The following is an 18194-nucleotide window of genomic DNA, read 5'->3' as shown; positions in this document are numbered from 1 at the left end:
GGGCGCCTTTAAGGTTTTAAAAACATGAATCCAATCGAGATGTGCTTTTTTCTGGACCTGCTGATTGCCTGAAAATCAGTTCGAATCAAGGTGGAATGGGAGAAGAGTCGAGAGGTCAGTTTTGTCAAAGGCGAGATATAATTTTAGCCGCAACTGTTCAAAACCGGTTTGCATTAATCAATTAGGTCATTTGTGACTGAATGACTTCTGGATGGTTCCTTGTTATCCTGGCCCATTTGTAAGATGTGGGCATGCCCATGGAGAAGGTGCCGACAGTGAAGTGATTGATTCTATTGTTTTGTGAAAATGAGATTGTTTTCAACAATTGTCACACCTTCATCGGCAGCTCTCAAACAGAATGAGAGCTGTTAACACGTCACTGTTAGACCAACTGTGCTGCCATATCGCCGCTTTTAAGCATTCTCTGACAAACGTTTCAGAGTTACATTAAAAACATGCATGGTTCAGTTTGACGTTAAGTCGTACAGGCCACAAAACCCCAGCTTTCATTCAGACGGTTTTGTCGAAGAAATTTACGATTAGTTTGAGTGTTTGAAGAGAATTTTTTAAAAACTATCCCTGTTCCTGCTTCTCATCCAAATCTGACAAAAATGGTTATTTGGCAAACTGCTGGAAAGCTGCCTCTAAGCCGAACAAAACAAGAAGGTTTCCAAGATGAAAAGATTGGTAGAGTGCAATAACAACCGATTGATCTTTAGAGACATCCTAACATTTCCATCAGAAAATGTTACTTTACTACAGCTTATTTGGGAAATAAACTTTGGGATACAATATTTTCAAATATTTCAAACAACACTAATTTTCCCTCTTTAATTCCCTCCAGGGACCCTGGTTCAATTCTGGCCATGTGTCTGTGTGGAGTTTGCACATTCTCCCAGTGTCTGTGTGGGTTTCCTCCGGGTGCTCCAGGTTTCCACCCACAGTCCAAAGATATGCAAGTTAGGTGGACTGGCCGTGCTAAATTGCCCCCCAGTGTCCAAAGGTAGGTTGGGTTACTAGGTTACAGGGATAGGGTGGAGGTGTGGGCTTAAGTAAATTGCTCTTTCATGGGCCGGTGTAGACTCGATGGGCCGAATAGCCTCCTTCTGCACTAAAGTTTATACCGATAAAAGCAAAATGCTGTAAATGCCGGAGATCTGAAATTAAAACAGAAAATGTTGGAAAAACTCAGCCGGTCTGGCAGCATCTGTGGAGAGAAAGAAAAACAGAGTTAATATTTCAAGTCCAATATGACACTTCTCATTTAGAAGCATAACATTTGTCGTCATTTGTTTTGAAATTTTGGGGTTTCTCAAATACTTGATTAAGGGGTTTGTCTAGGTTCAATGGCTAAATTACTAAAAGCATTGGCAGAGTAGAGTTACTTAAGAAAAAGCATTCCTCAAAGGTTCATTTTGATAACATGGTCACATTTTCTAGCTAGTGGCTGAACCATATACATACCAGATAGGTCCTAGGCTCCATATGTGGTTCTGCTGAAATAGCTAATAACAGCTGAAGCCCCAGTGTGAGTACGACAATTAATCTCAGCAACAGGATCACCAAATCTCATTGGATGTAGTTCAGCAGATTTTGTTTAAAATTTAGATTACCCAATTCTTTTTTTCCCAATGAAGGAGCAATTTAGTGCAGCCAATCTACCTAACCTGTGCATCTTTGGGTTGTAGGAGCACAACCCACGCAGGCACGAGGAGAATGTGCAAACTCCACACGGACATTGACCCAGGGCCAGGATTCAAGCCTGGGTCCTCAGCACCGTAGAGCAGATTTTATTATAACCACCTACCTCCAACTTTGTTTCTTCAAAACTTGCAGACAGCTGTTAAAATTTTACACTTACTGATGTGGGCTGTATTCAGGACTGTGCAATCCTCCTTTTGATTATTAATTCAGGGTATAGGATGAGCAACAACCATGAAGCACCTTCTTCCTAGCAGTGAATGAAAATCATCTGGGCCTCTCCTGAGTCACAAACAATTGCTTCCTCACCAGAATAACAACCCTCCTTCTCATTGATATGCACTTGCTACATTTCTCTTCTTAACTCAAGGGATTTGGATATTGCTGGCTAAGACATCATTCATTGCCCTTGAAAAGTTGTTGGCGAGCTGCCTTCTTGAACCGCTGCAGTCCATGTATGTACACCCACAGTGCTGTTAGGGAGGGAGTTCCAGGATTTTGACCCAGCGATAGTTTAAAAATGGCGATTATATTTCTAAATTAGGATGGTTTGTGGCTTGGAGGGGAACTTCTAGGTGATGGTGTTCCATGCTGCCGTTGTCCTTCTAGATGGTAGTGGTTATGTGTTTGAAAGGTGCCTATAAAGAACCTTGCTGCGTCTTGTAGATGGTACACACTGCTGTTACTGTGCATCAGTAGTGGGAATGAATATTTGTGGAATGGATGCCAATCAAGCGGGCTGCTTTGTCCTGGATGGTGTCGAGCTGCTTGAGTGTTGTTGGAACTGCACTCATTCAGACAAGTGCAGAGTATTTCATCACACTCCTGACTTGTACCTTGCAGGTGGTGGACAGGCTTTGGAGAGTCGGGAGGTGAGTTACTTGCCGCAGGATTCCTAGCCTCTGACTTACTCTTGTAGCCACAGCACTTGTATGGCTAGTCCTGTTCAGCTCTTCTGACCAATGCCAGGATGTTGAGAGTGGGGGATTCAGCGATGATAATGCCATTGATGTAAATGAGTGACAGTTAGGTTCTCTGTTATTGTAGATGGTCATTACCTGGCAGTTGTGTGACGCAAATGTTACTTTTTCTAAAATAAATTTAGAATACCCAATTATTTTTTTTCCAATTAAGGTGCAATTTAGTGTGGCCAATCCACCTAACCTGCACATCTTTGGATTGTGGGGGTGAAATCCACACACACACACAGGGAGAATGTGCAAACTCCACACGGACAGTGATCCGGGGCCGGAATTCGAACCTGGGTCCTCAGCGCTGCAGTCCCAGTACTAATCACTGCACCACATGCCGCCCCTGACGCGAATATTACTTGCCAATTGTCAGCCAAAGCCTGGACATTTTCCAGGTCTTGCTGCATTTCAATCTGGACTGCTTTAGTGTCTGATGAGTTGCGAATGGTGCTGAGCATTGTGCAGTCATCAGCGAATATCCCCACTTCTGACCTTATAATGGAAGGAAGGTCATTGATAAAGCAACTGAGAATGGTTGGGCCTAGGACATTTGAATCATTGAATCATAGAATCTCTACAGTGCAGAAGGAGGCCATTCACCCCATCGGGTCTGCACCGACCCTCTGAAAGATTACCGTTGGCCCATTCTTCTGCCCTATACCTGTAACCCCACCTAACCTGTACATCCCTGGACACGAAGAGGCAATTTTAACATGGCTAATCCACCTAACGTGCACACCTCTGGACTCTGGGAGGAAACCCGAACACCTGGAGGGCACCCATGCAGACATGGGGAGAAAGTTCAAACTCCACACACGCATTCACCCAAGACCGGAATTGAGCCTGGGTCCCTGGTGCTGTGAGGCAGCAGTGCTAACCACTGTGTTACTGTGCCGCCCTGTGAGGAACTCCTGCAGTGTTGTCCTGGAATGCAGAGGATTGGCCTCTGACACCCACAATCATCATTGTTTCTGCTAGATATGAGTCCAACCAGTGGTGAACTTTGCCCCGATTCCCAATGACCTCAGTTGTACTGAGGCTCCTTGAAGCCACTCTAGATCAAATGAGGCCATGATATCAAGCGCAGTTACTCTTGCCTCACCTCTGGAGTTTAGCATTTTTGTCCATGTTTAATAATAATAATCTTTATTGTCACAAGTAGGCTTACATTAACACTGCAATGAAGTTACTGTGAAAAGCCCCTAGGCCCCACATTCCAGCACCTGTTCAAGTACACAGAGGGAGAATTCAGAATGTCCAAATTACCTACCAGCACGTCTTTTGGGACTTGTGGGAGGAAACCGGAACACCCAGAGGAAACCCACGCTGACACAGGCAGAACATGCAGGCTACGCACATAGAGTGACCAAGCCGGGAATCGAACTTGGGACCCTCGTGCCATGAAGCAACAGTGCTAACTACTGTGCTACCTTGCCGCCCTTTAAACCAAGGCTGGAATGATGTCCGGAGCTGAGTGGTACTGGCGGAACCCAAACTAAGTGTCAGTGAACGTGTTATTGAGAATGTTACAAACAGGAGGCCAGTTGCCAACTCTGGACAGCCAGGTGGCGGTGTTACCAGAGGCCAGTCTATCTTTCTGAACCACTAGGTGGCTTTGCTACTGGAGGCTGTTACTAACACGTGACCGGAAAACCGGAAATTGGGTTATTATAAAGCTGCTATGAAAATCCCCTAGCCTAACAGCACGTCTTTCAGGACAAAGCAGGAACACCTGGAGGAAACCCACGCAGACATGGGGAGAACATGCAGATTCTGCACAGACAGTGACCCAAGCCGGGAATTGAACGCGGGTCCCTGGAACTACCACTGTGCTACTATGCCGCCACAGCAGCACAGTCAATGCGCACATGGCTGGCGCCAAACACCTTCTCCGGTATGTTCTAGTACCAGGGGGCAACAGGGACATAAGTAAGACTGTTGCAGCAACCGACTGCCGGGGGCTCAAAAAACAGGGCCCCCATATCTGTGCATAGGTTCCTTTTCTTGAATGTATAAAGGTTTGTTTGTCCTTCATTATTTCCATTCGTCCTCGGCGGGGACCCCATTACGGGGGAACCACCGGTTCGCCCCAGGAAGAACAGGTGGAGGGTTTGCGGGGTGGCACAGGGCAGGGATACGAAAGTTGGGGGACCTATTTGTGGACGGGAAGTTCGCAAGCCTGGGTGAGCTGGAGGAGAAGTACGGGCTCCCCCCGGGGAATACCTTCAAGTACTTACAGGTAAGGGCGTTTGCCAGACGGCAGGTGGCGGAATTCCCACGGCCACGGCCACACACAGTACAGGACAGGGTGCTCTCGGGGGGGGGGGGGGGGCGGGTGGGAGTGGGGAAGATCTCGGAAACTTACCAAGTGATGCAGGAGGAGGAGGAGGCCTCGGTGGTGGAGGTAAAACGTAAGTGAGAGGAGGAGTTGGGAGAGGAAATTGAGGAAGGGACGTGGGCAGACGCCCTGGGGAGGGTGAACTCTTCCTCATCGTGCACGAGGCTCAGCCTCATACAGTTTAAGGTGCTGCACAGTGCACACATGACCGGGACAAGGATGAGTCGGTTTTTTGGGGGTGAGGACAAGTGTGTTAGGTGCTCGGGGAGCCCAGCAAACCACACCCATATGTTCTGGGCATGCCCAGCGCTGGAGGAATTTTGGAACGGCGTAGCTAGGACGGTGTTGAGGGTGGTAGGATCCAGGGTCAAGCCGGGCTGGGGGCTCGCAATATTTGTGGTGGCAGAGGAGCTGGGAGTGCAGGAGGCGAAAAAGGCCAGAATTCTGGCCTTTGCGTCCCTGGTAGCCTGGCGAAGGATTTTTCTTCAGTGGAAGGATGCGAGGCCCCCAAGCGTGGGATCCTGGATCAACGATATGGCGGGGTTTATTAAGTTGGAGAGGGTGAAATACGCCTTGAGAGGGTCGGTACAAGCGTTCTTTAGGCGGTGGAACCGTTCTTAGACTTCCTGGCAGAGGGGTAGACATTGGTCAATGGCAGCAGCAACTCAGGGGGGGGGGTCACTTTATTTTTTTGCTTTTGTTATTTACACTGGAGGGTCTGAGGGGTTGTATATACTTGTTGTATTAAGTCGGTGTGTTAATGTTAATTTATTATTTATGTACAGGGGGGAGGGGGTATGGAGGGCTGTTTTTCTGGACTGTGTTTTGTACTTAACCCTGTTGGGTTTCTTTTTCATTTTGTTATTGATATTTTATGAAAACCTTTAATAAAAATTATTTAAAAAAAAAAAAAAATTATTTCCATTTGTATACCCATTTTGTAGATTCCCATTGGTTTTTTTCTCTTTTTTTGTTTCTTTTATTGTTTTTTTTCAAATGTAGAGTACCCAATTCATTTTTCCAATTAAGGGGCAATTTAGCGTGGCCAATCCACCTACCCTGCACATCTTTGGGTTGTGGGAGTGAAACACACGCAAACACTGGGAGAATGTGCAAACTCCACACGGACAGTGACCCAGAGCCGGGATCGAACCTGCGACCTCAGCACCATGTGGCAGCAGTGCTAACCACTGTGACACAGAGTTGCCCATAAAAATATATTTTTTAAATTCATGTCTTTGTTACCTCTATACTTGACTATTTCAATGCACTCCTTGTTGGTCTCCCACATGCTACCCTCCATAAACTTGAGGTCATTCTGTCAATTAACTCACAAAAAGTCCCATTCCCCAATCTCTGTTATGCTTGCTGACCTACATTGGTGTCTGGTCAAGCAACGCCTTGGTTTGAAAAGCCTCATCCTTGTTTTTGAAACCCTTCATGACTCACCACTCCCTATTTCTCTAACCCTGCCCTACAACCCTATGAGATATTTATAATCCTCAAATACTGACCTTGTGTGATTCTTAATTGCTTTAGTTTTGGTGGCTGTACCTTCAGTTGCTTCAGCCCCAAGGTCTGAAATACCCTCTGCAAACATCTCCAATTCTCTACCTTGCTCTCTTCCTTTAAGGCACTCCTTAAAACATCCCCCTCTGATCAAGATTTTGTTCCTCAGACTTAATATCTCCTTTTGTACTCCTAGGCCCAACTATCTTCAGTTGCTTCATCAACAACCTTCTCTCCATCTTAAGACCACCAAGTAAGTGGCCCTCCTCCCCATTCCTTCCCTGTTCCTCTCAAGCTCTCCTCTCTCTGGGCGGCTATCTCTATTCCCCCTTTTTCTGTTTCCCCCCTCCTTCTTTCTTTCCCCCCCCCCCCACCGCCCCCCCCCCCCCCCCCACCGCTGGCTGCTGGTTGCAAAAGGATGTGTAAATAGGCTTGTGAATTTGCCCAATGAGGTGTGGAATCTCCACTCGGACCCTCTCATTTCAAATTTGAATTTTTTCTAGCCTCAGGAATTCGGCCAGATCTGAGAGCCATTCTAAGGCCCGGGGTGATGCTGCCGACTTCCACCCTAGCAGAGGTCTCTGTCTGGCGATCAGTGAGGTGAAGGCCAGGACATCCGCTTCTTTTCCTGAACAGAGCTCTGGGTGCTCTGACACCCTGAAGACTGCCACAGACAGGCATGGCTCCATCTTGATCCCCACCACCTTGGATGTAGCCTCGAAGAAGGCTGTCCAGAATTTCATGAGTCTGGGGCAGGACCAGAACATATGGATGTGGTTGGCTCGACCCCCGCACCTCTCGCACTTGCCTCCACCTCCAGGAAGAACCCGCTCATGCGTGTCTTGATAAGGTGTGTTCTGTGCCTACCGTGAGCTGCACCAGGTGTAGCCCGGCACAGGAGGAGGTGGGGTTGACTCTGTGCAGCGTCTCAATCCAGAGTCCTCCCCCTATCTCCGTGCCCAGTTCCTCTCCCCACTTTTGTCTGGTCTTGTCCAGTGGAGTCCTGACCTTTTCAATGAGTCTCCTGTATATGTTGCCGCATTTGCATCCCCAAACCAGTCCAGCCCTACCATCGTGTCCAGGAATGTGTGTGTGGGTCTCTGGGGGAACGTTTCCGTCTTCTTGCAGAGCGAGTTATGCAGCTGCAGATATCTGAGTTCGTTCCCTTTCAGGAGTTGGAGCTTCTACGTGAGTTTCCCCGTCGCAAGTCTGTCGTCCACGTACATGTCCTCTACCGTCGACGACCTTCTGTCTCCCTCGTCCCAAAAGTGGCGTCCAGCACTGCCGGTGCAAACCTGTGTTTATTGCAGATGGGAGCCCCCGCAGACATTTTTCCCAGTTCAAAATGGTGCCTAAACTGCATCCATGTCCTTCGGGTGGCTCCTACCTCTGGGCTCCTGGAGTGTGTGTGTGGTGGGCCAGAAGTTTCACGGTGGCCAGTGCTCGGAGAGAGCTCCTTATGCATGAGGTCCCTTCTATTCGGACCCAGTTCGCATCCGGTTCCCTTAGCCACCCTCTCTCTCTCTCCATGTTGGACACACAGTTGTAGAACAGAACATTTAGTAGGGCCAGGCCCACACTACAGACGAAGGCCATGATAAATTTTTCAACCTTGGTGAAGAAGGATTTGGGGATGAAGATTGGGAGTGACCTAAATACGAAGAGGAACCTAGGCAGCATGGTCAATTTGATCGTCTGTACCCTTTCCGCTAGCGAAAGGGGGAGTGAATCCCATCTTTGCAGGCCCCTCTTCACCTCCTCCACCATGCTGGAGAGGTTCTATTTATGGAACCTCTTCCAGGTGTGGGCCACTTGGATCCCCAGGTACCTGCACTTGGCTTGGGTTACTTCAAATGGTAGTTCCTCCAGCTCCGCTGCTCCCTCTCAGGATTTAAAAAAAAAAAAAAAAATTGAGTTGACGACACGACCATAGTGGGTCGGATCTCGAACAATGTCGAGTCAGAATACAGGAGGGAGATCGAGAACCTAGTGGAGTGGTGTAACAACAACAATCTCTCCCTCAATGTCAGCAAAGCTAAAGAGCTGGTTATTGACTTTAGGAATCAAAGTTTTGCACACACCCCTGTCTGCATCAACGGGCCGAGGTGGAGATGGTTAACAGCCTCAATGTCCTAGGTGTGCACATCACCAACAATCTGTCCTGGTCCACCCACTTCGATGTTACGACCAAGAAAGCAACAGCGCCTATATTTCCTCAGGAAACTAAGGAAATTCGGCATGTCCACATTGACTCTTAGCAATTTTTACAGATGCACCATAGAAAGCATCCTATCTGGCCAAATCACAGCCTGGTATGGCAACTGCTCGGCTCAAGACCGTAAGAAACTTCAGAGAGTTGTGAACACAGCAGAGTCCATCATGCAAACCTGCCTCCATCCATTGTGTCTGTCTACACCTCCTGCTGCCTGGGAAATGTGGGCAGCATGATCAAAGGCCCCTCCCACCCGGGTTATTCACTCTCCCAACTTCTTCCATTGGACAGGAGATACAAAAGTCTGAGAACACTCGCTAACCGATTCAAAAACAGCTTCTTCCGCACTGTTACCAGACTCCCGAATGACCCTCTTGCAGACTGATCTGATCTCTTCACACAACGTCTCTACTGAGTAATACTGTACTCCGTATGCTTCACCCGATGCCTGTGTCTATGTATTTACATTGTGTGTCTATCGTATGTCCTATGTTTTTCATGTATGACATGATCTGTCAGGATTGTACGCAGAACAATACTTTTCACCGTACCTCGGTACACATGACTATAAACCCAAATCCAATGGCAAATTTTCTTTACTTTTACTCGACATTAATTGGCATCATGCACTATCTGCGTTTTCATTTGTGTCCTCTGGACATTCACAGAAAATTGCCCCTGTCCTATGCGGTGTTTATATCAGGAAAGTGGTGAGTGGGCCAAAACAGGTAGTTTCAATGCTTCTCCATTGAGGATCAGGCAACCGAACCTGTTCCTGAATGCTGTCCCGTTATACTTGCTGGATGTAGTTTTGGGTGAGCGTGAAATTATGGATTTAAGATCAACTCTGCAGATTGTATAGTCAAAGACTGTACTAGCCAATGATCATGTTCTTGGCTCATTTGGATGACATACCATAGGACATGTTGTGTCTGTGGGAGCTTTTATCCCCACCTTCAGGAAATACATCAAAGTTACAACATGAATGGGCGGCATGTGGCACAGTGGTTAGCACTGCAGCCTATGGCACTGAGGACCCGCGTTCGAATCCCAGCCCTGGGCCACTGTCCATGTGGTGTTTGCACATTCTCCCCATGTCTGCGTGGGTTTCATCCCCACAACTTAAAGATGTGCAAGTTAGGTGGATTGGCCATGCTAAATTGCCCCTTAAAAAAATAATTGGGTACTCTAAAAAAACATTTTTTTAAAATTACAACATGAAAAAGACCATTTAGTCCACCCAATCCATGCCAGCATCAATGCAAAGAAACAATTTAAATTACATTTTCAAAAAGCACAAAAAAGAATTGGGACGCGATTTAACTGGATACATATTTATGTCCGGTTTTCGCCGCGTTTAGCAGGGTGTTTCTCGGCGGTTGCACCGCCGATAAACATCTTGCTGTTTAACGGCATTTTGCTGGGTTTTTTGGCCTCACGGAGTTTCTCTCCGCTGAGGCCACACTTAGTCATTTCATGCTGGCGAGCTACAGGAAAGGCTCCTTGAAGTTCGGGGTGCCATTTTGTCTGGCTGCCTCGATCTCCTCCCCTTTTAACTCCCCCAGTTTTCAACCCCATCCCAAAATTGGGGGAGGCCCCTGTGAACGTTCCGTCACCTCGCCGAACCCCCCCCCCCTCCACCTGGTAAGGCCCCCCGGGCCAGTTCTCCGGCCCTGTCAACCTGGCAGTGTTACCTAGGCACACTGGCTGGCACTTCCATGGTACCAGAGGTACTGCCAGGGTGCCAGGCTGCCAGTGCCAAGGAGCCAGATGAGAGTGCAAGGGTGCCACCCTGCCCTGTCCCGATCACCCAGGGATCTTCTTTTTAAAATTTTAGAGTACCCAATTATTTTTTCCAATTAAGGGGCAATTTAGTGTGGCCAATCCACCTATCCGGCATATTTTTGGGTTGTGGGGGTGAAACCCAAGCAAACACGGGGAGAATTTGCAAACTCCACACGGACAGTGACCCAGGGCCGGGATTCGAACCCGGGTCCTCAGTGCCGTAGGCAGCAGTGCTACTCACTGCGCCACCGTGCTGCCCCCCAGTGATCTTTCTTTAAAATAAATTTAGAGCGCCCAATTCATTTTTTCCAATTAAGGGGCAATTTAGCGTGACCAATCCACCCATCCTGCACATCATTGTGTTGTGAGGGTGAGACCCACGCAAATACGATGAGAATGTGCAAACTCCACACGGTCAGTGACCCGGGGCCGGGGTGGAACCCGGGTCCTCAGCGCCGTGAGGCGGCAGTGCTAACCACTGCGCCACCATGCTGCCCCTACAAGATGCTCTAATGGCCTAGGAGAACCCCTCCAGGTGCCATTACGACCGGTCCAAGGTTGTGGAAACCAGTACTAAATGGTATCCTGGCGAGGTGTCCCAGGCACAGCTGTTAGGTCCCGGGTGCTGAGGGAATCCCACTAATGCATATTTAAATTAGCCTAATAGCTCATTTAAATATGCTAATCTGATCACGACAGTTAGGGCAAGATCCAGATCACGATGTCTCGCGAGACTCTATTAAATCTGGTGAGGCGTTTCGAGTGTCGCAAATATCGGCAGAGGCCGCTCGCGAAATTCAACGGCCTCGTTCCGACATCAAGTCGGGCACGACGAGGCTGTTAAATCGCACCCATAACATGCCTTTACTGACAAATTAATTTTAAATGCCATGGCTAATAGTATTTCACATGAATACCATAATTCTATGAATATTGCTCTTGATTGAGCAAATTCGTTCGCCTGGGATCATCAATAAAGTAAGAAACCATTATTTTATTGCATTTAAACATATTCTAATGGAGCCAGCACCGGACAGGCAGTTACAATGTGCTTCATTACAACCAAAAATGAAACTTGTCAGGTTTTGTTAGGGCTGGGAACTTGATAATTTTTACTGGATCTGCCCAGCCACTGACCTTGGGGAATCCCAGCAGGTCAACTTTACGTTTGCAGCCACTGTGTGAGGCCCAATAGTTGGGAACCAACAGTGCTTAACAGATGTTCTTAACATAAAATGGCTGAAATGACATGGCATCTGGTTTGTTCCTGCAGTAATAGAATGGAGGCAAATATTGAATACAAATGAAAGAAAACATTTGATTTGATAAAGTAGATAAGATCAGAAAAAGCAAAAAATTAGCAAAATAGTGAAGGATCATGCGGACTTGAAACGTTTACTCTAATTTTCCCTCCCTGCAGATGCTGCCAGACCTGTTAAATCTTTCCAGCTTTCTCTGTTAAGGTCAGAAAAAGGATGCTTCCCAGCAACAAAAATGATCCTGTGGTTGCTAATGATTTACAGATATCTGTTTATCCAGTTGTACCTGATTACAGCACAATTATCTCATGCTTATTCCGATGTGGGTTTTAATTCCTTTTTAAAAATAAATTTAGAGTACCTAATTATTTTTTTCCAATGAAGGGGCAATTTAGTGTGGCCAATTCACCTAACCAGCATATCTTTGGGTTGTGGGAGTGAAACCCACGCAGACACGGGGAGAATGTGCAAACTCCACACGGACAGTGACCCAGGGCCAAGATTCAAACCCGGGTCCTCAGCGCTGTAGTCCCAGTGCTAAACACTGCGCCATGTGTTGCCCTCTGGGTTTTAATTCCTGAGTGGACCCTGCAGTGATAAGAATACGTAATCATTCCAGTATAAGAGGTGCCTGACATAGGAGTTGGATATGGGTTTGGCAGTGGTAGAACAGAAGAAACTAGAGCTGAATCTAGACAGTGTTGAAGGGGTGGTATAATAAATTGTTCACCCTCTTTCTCTGAGGCTAAGTTTTGATGCAGGATTCGACGACTTCAACAACAGCAAAACAGGCGCTGCACCTGGACCGATTCGGTGACCGTTGTGGGGCTAGCACCGGCGCCACGTGGAACACAATTGATTCCAATGAGAAACGATGCAGGATTCGTCAGGTTCACGATTGACAATCAAGAGGCTGACAAGCTGCAGCCGCATTTACGCTCTTCACTCTCCAGACAACAAGATGGCAGCAAGGAGAGCGGCACCAAGGTTCACAGATGCCGAGCTTAAGACCCTCCTAGACACGGTGGAGGAGAGGCGGGTGACCCTGTACCCTGGACCAGGAAGTAGGTGCCAGCCACCGCCATTCAGCGTGCCTGGGCGCAGATGGCAGAGACAGTAAGCACCATTAGCAACACCATCTGGACCAGCCAGCAATTCAGGAGACAATTGCATGATCTCCTCAGACCGTCCAGGGTGAGTAGGCAGCACTATGCCCCGGCTCTAACTCACACACCCGTAACCCCACCCCCTCCCACCAGGAGGGTATCCGAATAACCACCATGCACCACATGCCGGCACACATACAGGTCGCTATGGCCGGGTGCCCTGGCCACTGAGGCCACCAGCTGAGACCTCTCGCTGCCTCAGTAAGGCAGACAGCATTATCAGAGACCCCTCCCACCTAGGCATTGCCTTCTTCCAGACCCTTCCATCAGGCAGAAGGTACAGAAATCTGAAGACCCGCACATCCAGATATAGGAACAGCTTCTTCCCCACAGCTACAAGACTCCTCAACAACTCCCCCTTGGACTGATCTGTTCCCTGCAAGAACACTATTCACGACGCCCGATGCTGCTCTTGCTCATGTATTTGCTTTGTTTGGCCCCTTGTTCCGCACTGTAACCAATCACCGTTTGTCGATGTACCATTTGTCAATGTTCCCTGTTGATTATTCTTGTGTCTACTATGTACGTACTGTGTACTTTCCGCAGAAAAACACTTTACACTGTACTTCGGTGCATGTGACAATAAATCAAATCAAATGAAATCAGCTACCCACCCCCTGGGCTGCATGTGTCAAATCGTCTAACAGTGTGCATTTTCTGTTTCTCCCACCTCCAGGAGAAGGCCACCCCATAACCGCCGGGAGCGGGAGAGGACTGGAGCGGGAGAGGACTGGAGGGGGAACACCGGACCTGTGACCCCTCACCCTTGCGGAAGAGCAGTGGACACTGTACGTGATCGGCGGGCCCAAGGAAAGGGCAGTCGCCGGCGTGGAGATCGGCTTCGGGCGAGGAAGTGAAACCCTGCTGAGTTGCGGTTTCCCGTGACGCGTGTGTCACCACCATCCTCCACACACCACCCTCACCTCCATACCACACTCACTTCCATACCACCGTCAGCCCCACACCACCGTCAGCCCCACACCACCGTCAGCCCCACACCACCGTCAGCCCCACACCACCGTCAGCCCCACACCACCCTCAGCCCCACACCACCCTCAGCCCCACACCACCCTCAGCCCCACACCACCCTCAGCCCCACACCACCCTCAGCCCCACACCACCCTCAGCCCCACACCACCCTCAGCCCCACACCACCCTCGCCCCACACCACCCTCGCCCCACACCACCCTCGCCCCACACCACCCTCGCCCCACACCACCCTCGCCCCACACCACCCTCGCCCCACACCACCCTCGCCCCACACCACCCTCGCCCCACACCACCCTCGCCCCACACCACCCTCGCCCCACACCACCCTCGCCCCACACCACCCTCGCCCCACACCACCCTCGGCCCACACCACCCTCGGCCCACACCACCCTCGGCCCCACACCACCCTCGGCCCCACACCACCCTCGGCCCACACCACCCTCGGCCCACACCACCCTCGGCCCACACCACCCTCGGCCCACACCACCCTCGGCCCACACCACCCTCGGCCCACACCACCCTCGGCCCACACCACCCTCGGCCCACACCACCCTCGGCCCACACCACCCTCGGCCCACACCACCCTCGGCCCACACCACCCTCGGCCCACACCACCCTCGGCCCACACCACCCTCGGCCCACACCACCCTCGGCCCACACCACCCTCGGCCCACACCACCCTCGGCCCACACCACCCTCGGCCCACACCACCCTCGGCCCACACCACCCTCGGCCCACACCACCCTCGGCCCACACCACCCTCGGCCCACACCACCCTCGGCCCACACCACCCTCGGCCCACACCACCCTCGGCCCACACCACCCTCGGCCCACACCACCCTCGGCCCCACACCACCCTCGGCCCCACACCACCCTCGCCCCACACCACCCTCGCCCCACACCACCCTCGCCCCACACCACCCTCGCCCCACACCACCCTCGCCCCACACCACCCTCGCCCCACACCACCCTCGCCCCACACCACCCTCGCCCCACACCACCCTCGCCCCACACCACCCTCGCCCCACACCACCCTCGCCCCACACCACCCTCGCCCCACACCACCCTCGCCCCACACCACCCTCGCCCCACACCACCCTCGCCCCACACCACCCTCGCCCCACACCACCCTCGCCCCACACCACCCTCGCCCCACACCACCCTCGCCCCACACCACCCTCGCCCCACACCACCCTCAGCCCCACACCACCCTCAGCCCCACACCACCCTCAGCCCCACACCACCCTCAGCCCCACACCACCCTCAGCCCCACACCACCCTCAGCCCCACACCACCCTCAGCCCCACACCACCCTCAGCCCCACACCACCCTCAGCCCCACACCACCCTCAGCCCCACACCACCCTCAGCCCCACACCACCCTCAGCCCCACACCACCCTCAGCCCCACACCACCCTCAGCCCCACACCACCCTCAGCCCCACACCACCCTCAGCCCCACACCACCCTCAGCCCCACACCACCCTCAGCCCCACACCACCCTCAGCCCCACACCACCCTCAGCCCCACACCACCCTCAGCCCCACACCACCCTCAGCCCCACACCACCCTCAGCCCCACACCACCCTCAGCCCCACACCACCCTCAGCCCCACACCACCCTCAGCCCCACACCACCCTCAGCCCCACACCACCCTCAGCCCCACACCACCCTCAGCCCCACACCACCCTCAGCCCCACACCACCCTCAGCCCCACACCACCCTCAGCCCCACACCACCCTCAGCCCCACACCACCCTCAGCCCCACACCACCCTCAGCCCCACACCACCCTCAGCCCCACACCACCCTCAGCCCCACACCACCCTCAGCCCCACACCACCCTCACACTCCCACCACCCTCACCTCCATACCACCCCCTTACCCCCTTACACCCACATCACCCTCACCCCCACACCACCCTCACCCCCACACCAATTACACACCACCCTCATACTCACGCCACACTCACCTCCATACCACCCCCTTACACCCACATCACCCTCACCCCCACATCACCCTCACATAACCCTCACCCCCACACCAACTGCACACCACCCTCACCCCACACCACCCTCACACTCACACCACCCTCACCTCCATACCACCCCCTTACACCCACATCACCCTCACCTCCACATCACCCCCACATCACCCTCACCCCCACACCACCCTCACACCACCCCCTTCACCCCCGTTCCACACACATCCACCATCCCCACTTGCCCCCACCCCCCCCCGGCCAGTGGTCTTGTCATGCGTCCTGTCCTGTGTCTTACAAGATCTGCTGTTGATGGGGTGGGTACTTGTGGTATTTCCCACCCCCAGCCAGAGCCAGAGCACCGGATGCCAAATAGCGATGAGCATGATACTGGCCCGGACGAGAGCCATCAACCCGAGACCCAGGCCACTCCGGAGCTCAAGTCCAATTGTGACACTGACTTCCCATCACAGCTGTCAACAGAGACACTCACATCAGTTGGGCACTGTCCTGAAGAGGCTCCTGGGACACTATCTGGTGCGCACCACACACATGCTCTGGTACAGCAGGTGGAGGTAGGAACTTCCGAGGGAGCGGACAGTTGGAGGGCAGGCCAACCCCAGGAACTTAGCTGCCGTCTAGGCAGGTTTTGAGCTTCTGGAACAGACAGCCCCATCGATAGTGGGCCAGGAATGCATGAGGGGTTGTTGGCGAGCATTCAGCACCTGCAGGCACAGTGGAGGAGTCCAACCGCAGGAGCAGGAGGTGGTGCTGGCCATGCGTGCCACCCAGGCTCACACCGCATGGGTGGCAAACACGGTGGAGGCCTTGGGGCAGAGGGGTTTGGCTATGAATCAGCATGTGCAAGGCCTGGAGCAATCTGTGCAGGCGGTGGCTGAGGCCCAGGACAGGGCTGCCCTCTCACAGGCAGCCATGTGTCAAAGCCACCTGGACATTGCAGCGGCGCTCCTGACCGTGGCCCAGTCACAGTGGGCCATGGCTAAGAGCATTGGCGGCATAGCCCAGGCGCTGGCTGATGTGGCACAGACCCAGAACATGGTGGCACAGTTGCAGCACGATGTGGCGCAGTCCCAGATGAAGGTGGTCCACCCCCTGTGCTCCATGGCCATGAGCATGCAGACCCTGGCCGAGACGTGAGCGAGCTCCAGCACTGGCAGCACCAGGTGGCGGGGTAGTATCAGGGGCTAGCTCCACTTGCAACCCCGTCCCATGGAGTAGCCCAGGGGCCATCAGGCACCCCAAACGAGGAGGAGGTGATGGGGACCGTGCCGGTGACTCCCGCAGGCGAGGAGCCAAAACACCGCAGCACCCCGTGTCTCTGGTGCATCCATTGGGCAGAACAGGGTGGCATCACACCACCTGGTTCACCTGAGCAGAAGCCGGGCCCATCGGGGCCCGGTCTCCCCAGAAGAAGCCCGACAACAGGTACCCAGGTCACAGGATGGGAATCACAGCAGGCAGCCTCGACTCCTAATGTACCATCTGGGGATCCACCTAGACTGAGCGTTAGGGCCCATAGGGCCAGAAAAATAGACACCAGGTAAGTTGGCACGGGTGCAGGGCACAGTATAGTTATAGGGGCTAGGCACGTATCTGTATATATGTTTTCACATTAAACACCAGTGCACATTGTTACAACCTGCCTCAAGACTCTTTCAGAAGGATGTGAGGGGGAAGCTGGTCTGGGCTGGCCGCAGAGGGGGTGTGGGTGGGGTGAAGGCGGTGGGGGGGGGAATGGATGAATGGTGGAAAGTGAACCCTGCACAGGAGTCCGACGTTGTGAACCAATGTGGAGCACCTGAGCTCATCGCAGAGTGGGTTGTCATCATTCTCAATCCCATGGACCAGACCCGCTGTTACTGCTAACCCAGGGCCTGCAACCCGTAATGTGGTATGTATGTATCTCGGAGGGTGTTGTAGGTGGGGGAGGGGGTGGCACTGTGTTTGCGGGGGTGGGTATGTGGTGTCCCTATCCCTAGCCAGCCACCCACCCCCGTCGGTGGACATGGAGGCAGTCAAAGCGTCCGTGTGCGTTGGCTCTGCCACACATGTTGTGCAGCCTCCCGAGCCTGCCTGGGCCCCATGTCCTGTCCATCCTCCCATTCCCCTGCATCCTCCTCATCGGCCGAGGCCTGGCATTCATCCTCCACCTCCAGCACATCTCCCCTCTGCTGTACGATATTGTGCAAGACACAGCAGGTCGCCACAATGCGGCCGAACGCCCCAGAGCCATACTGAAGGGCCCCTCCAGAGTGGTTCAGGCAC

Source organism: Scyliorhinus torazame, chromosome 11 (assembly GCF_047496885.1).
Source record: "Scyliorhinus torazame isolate Kashiwa2021f chromosome 11, sScyTor2.1, whole genome shotgun sequence".
Taxonomy (NCBI): Eukaryota; Metazoa; Chordata; class Chondrichthyes; order Carcharhiniformes; family Scyliorhinidae; genus Scyliorhinus; species Scyliorhinus torazame.
Note: the sequence above shows the minus strand (reverse complement) of the source record.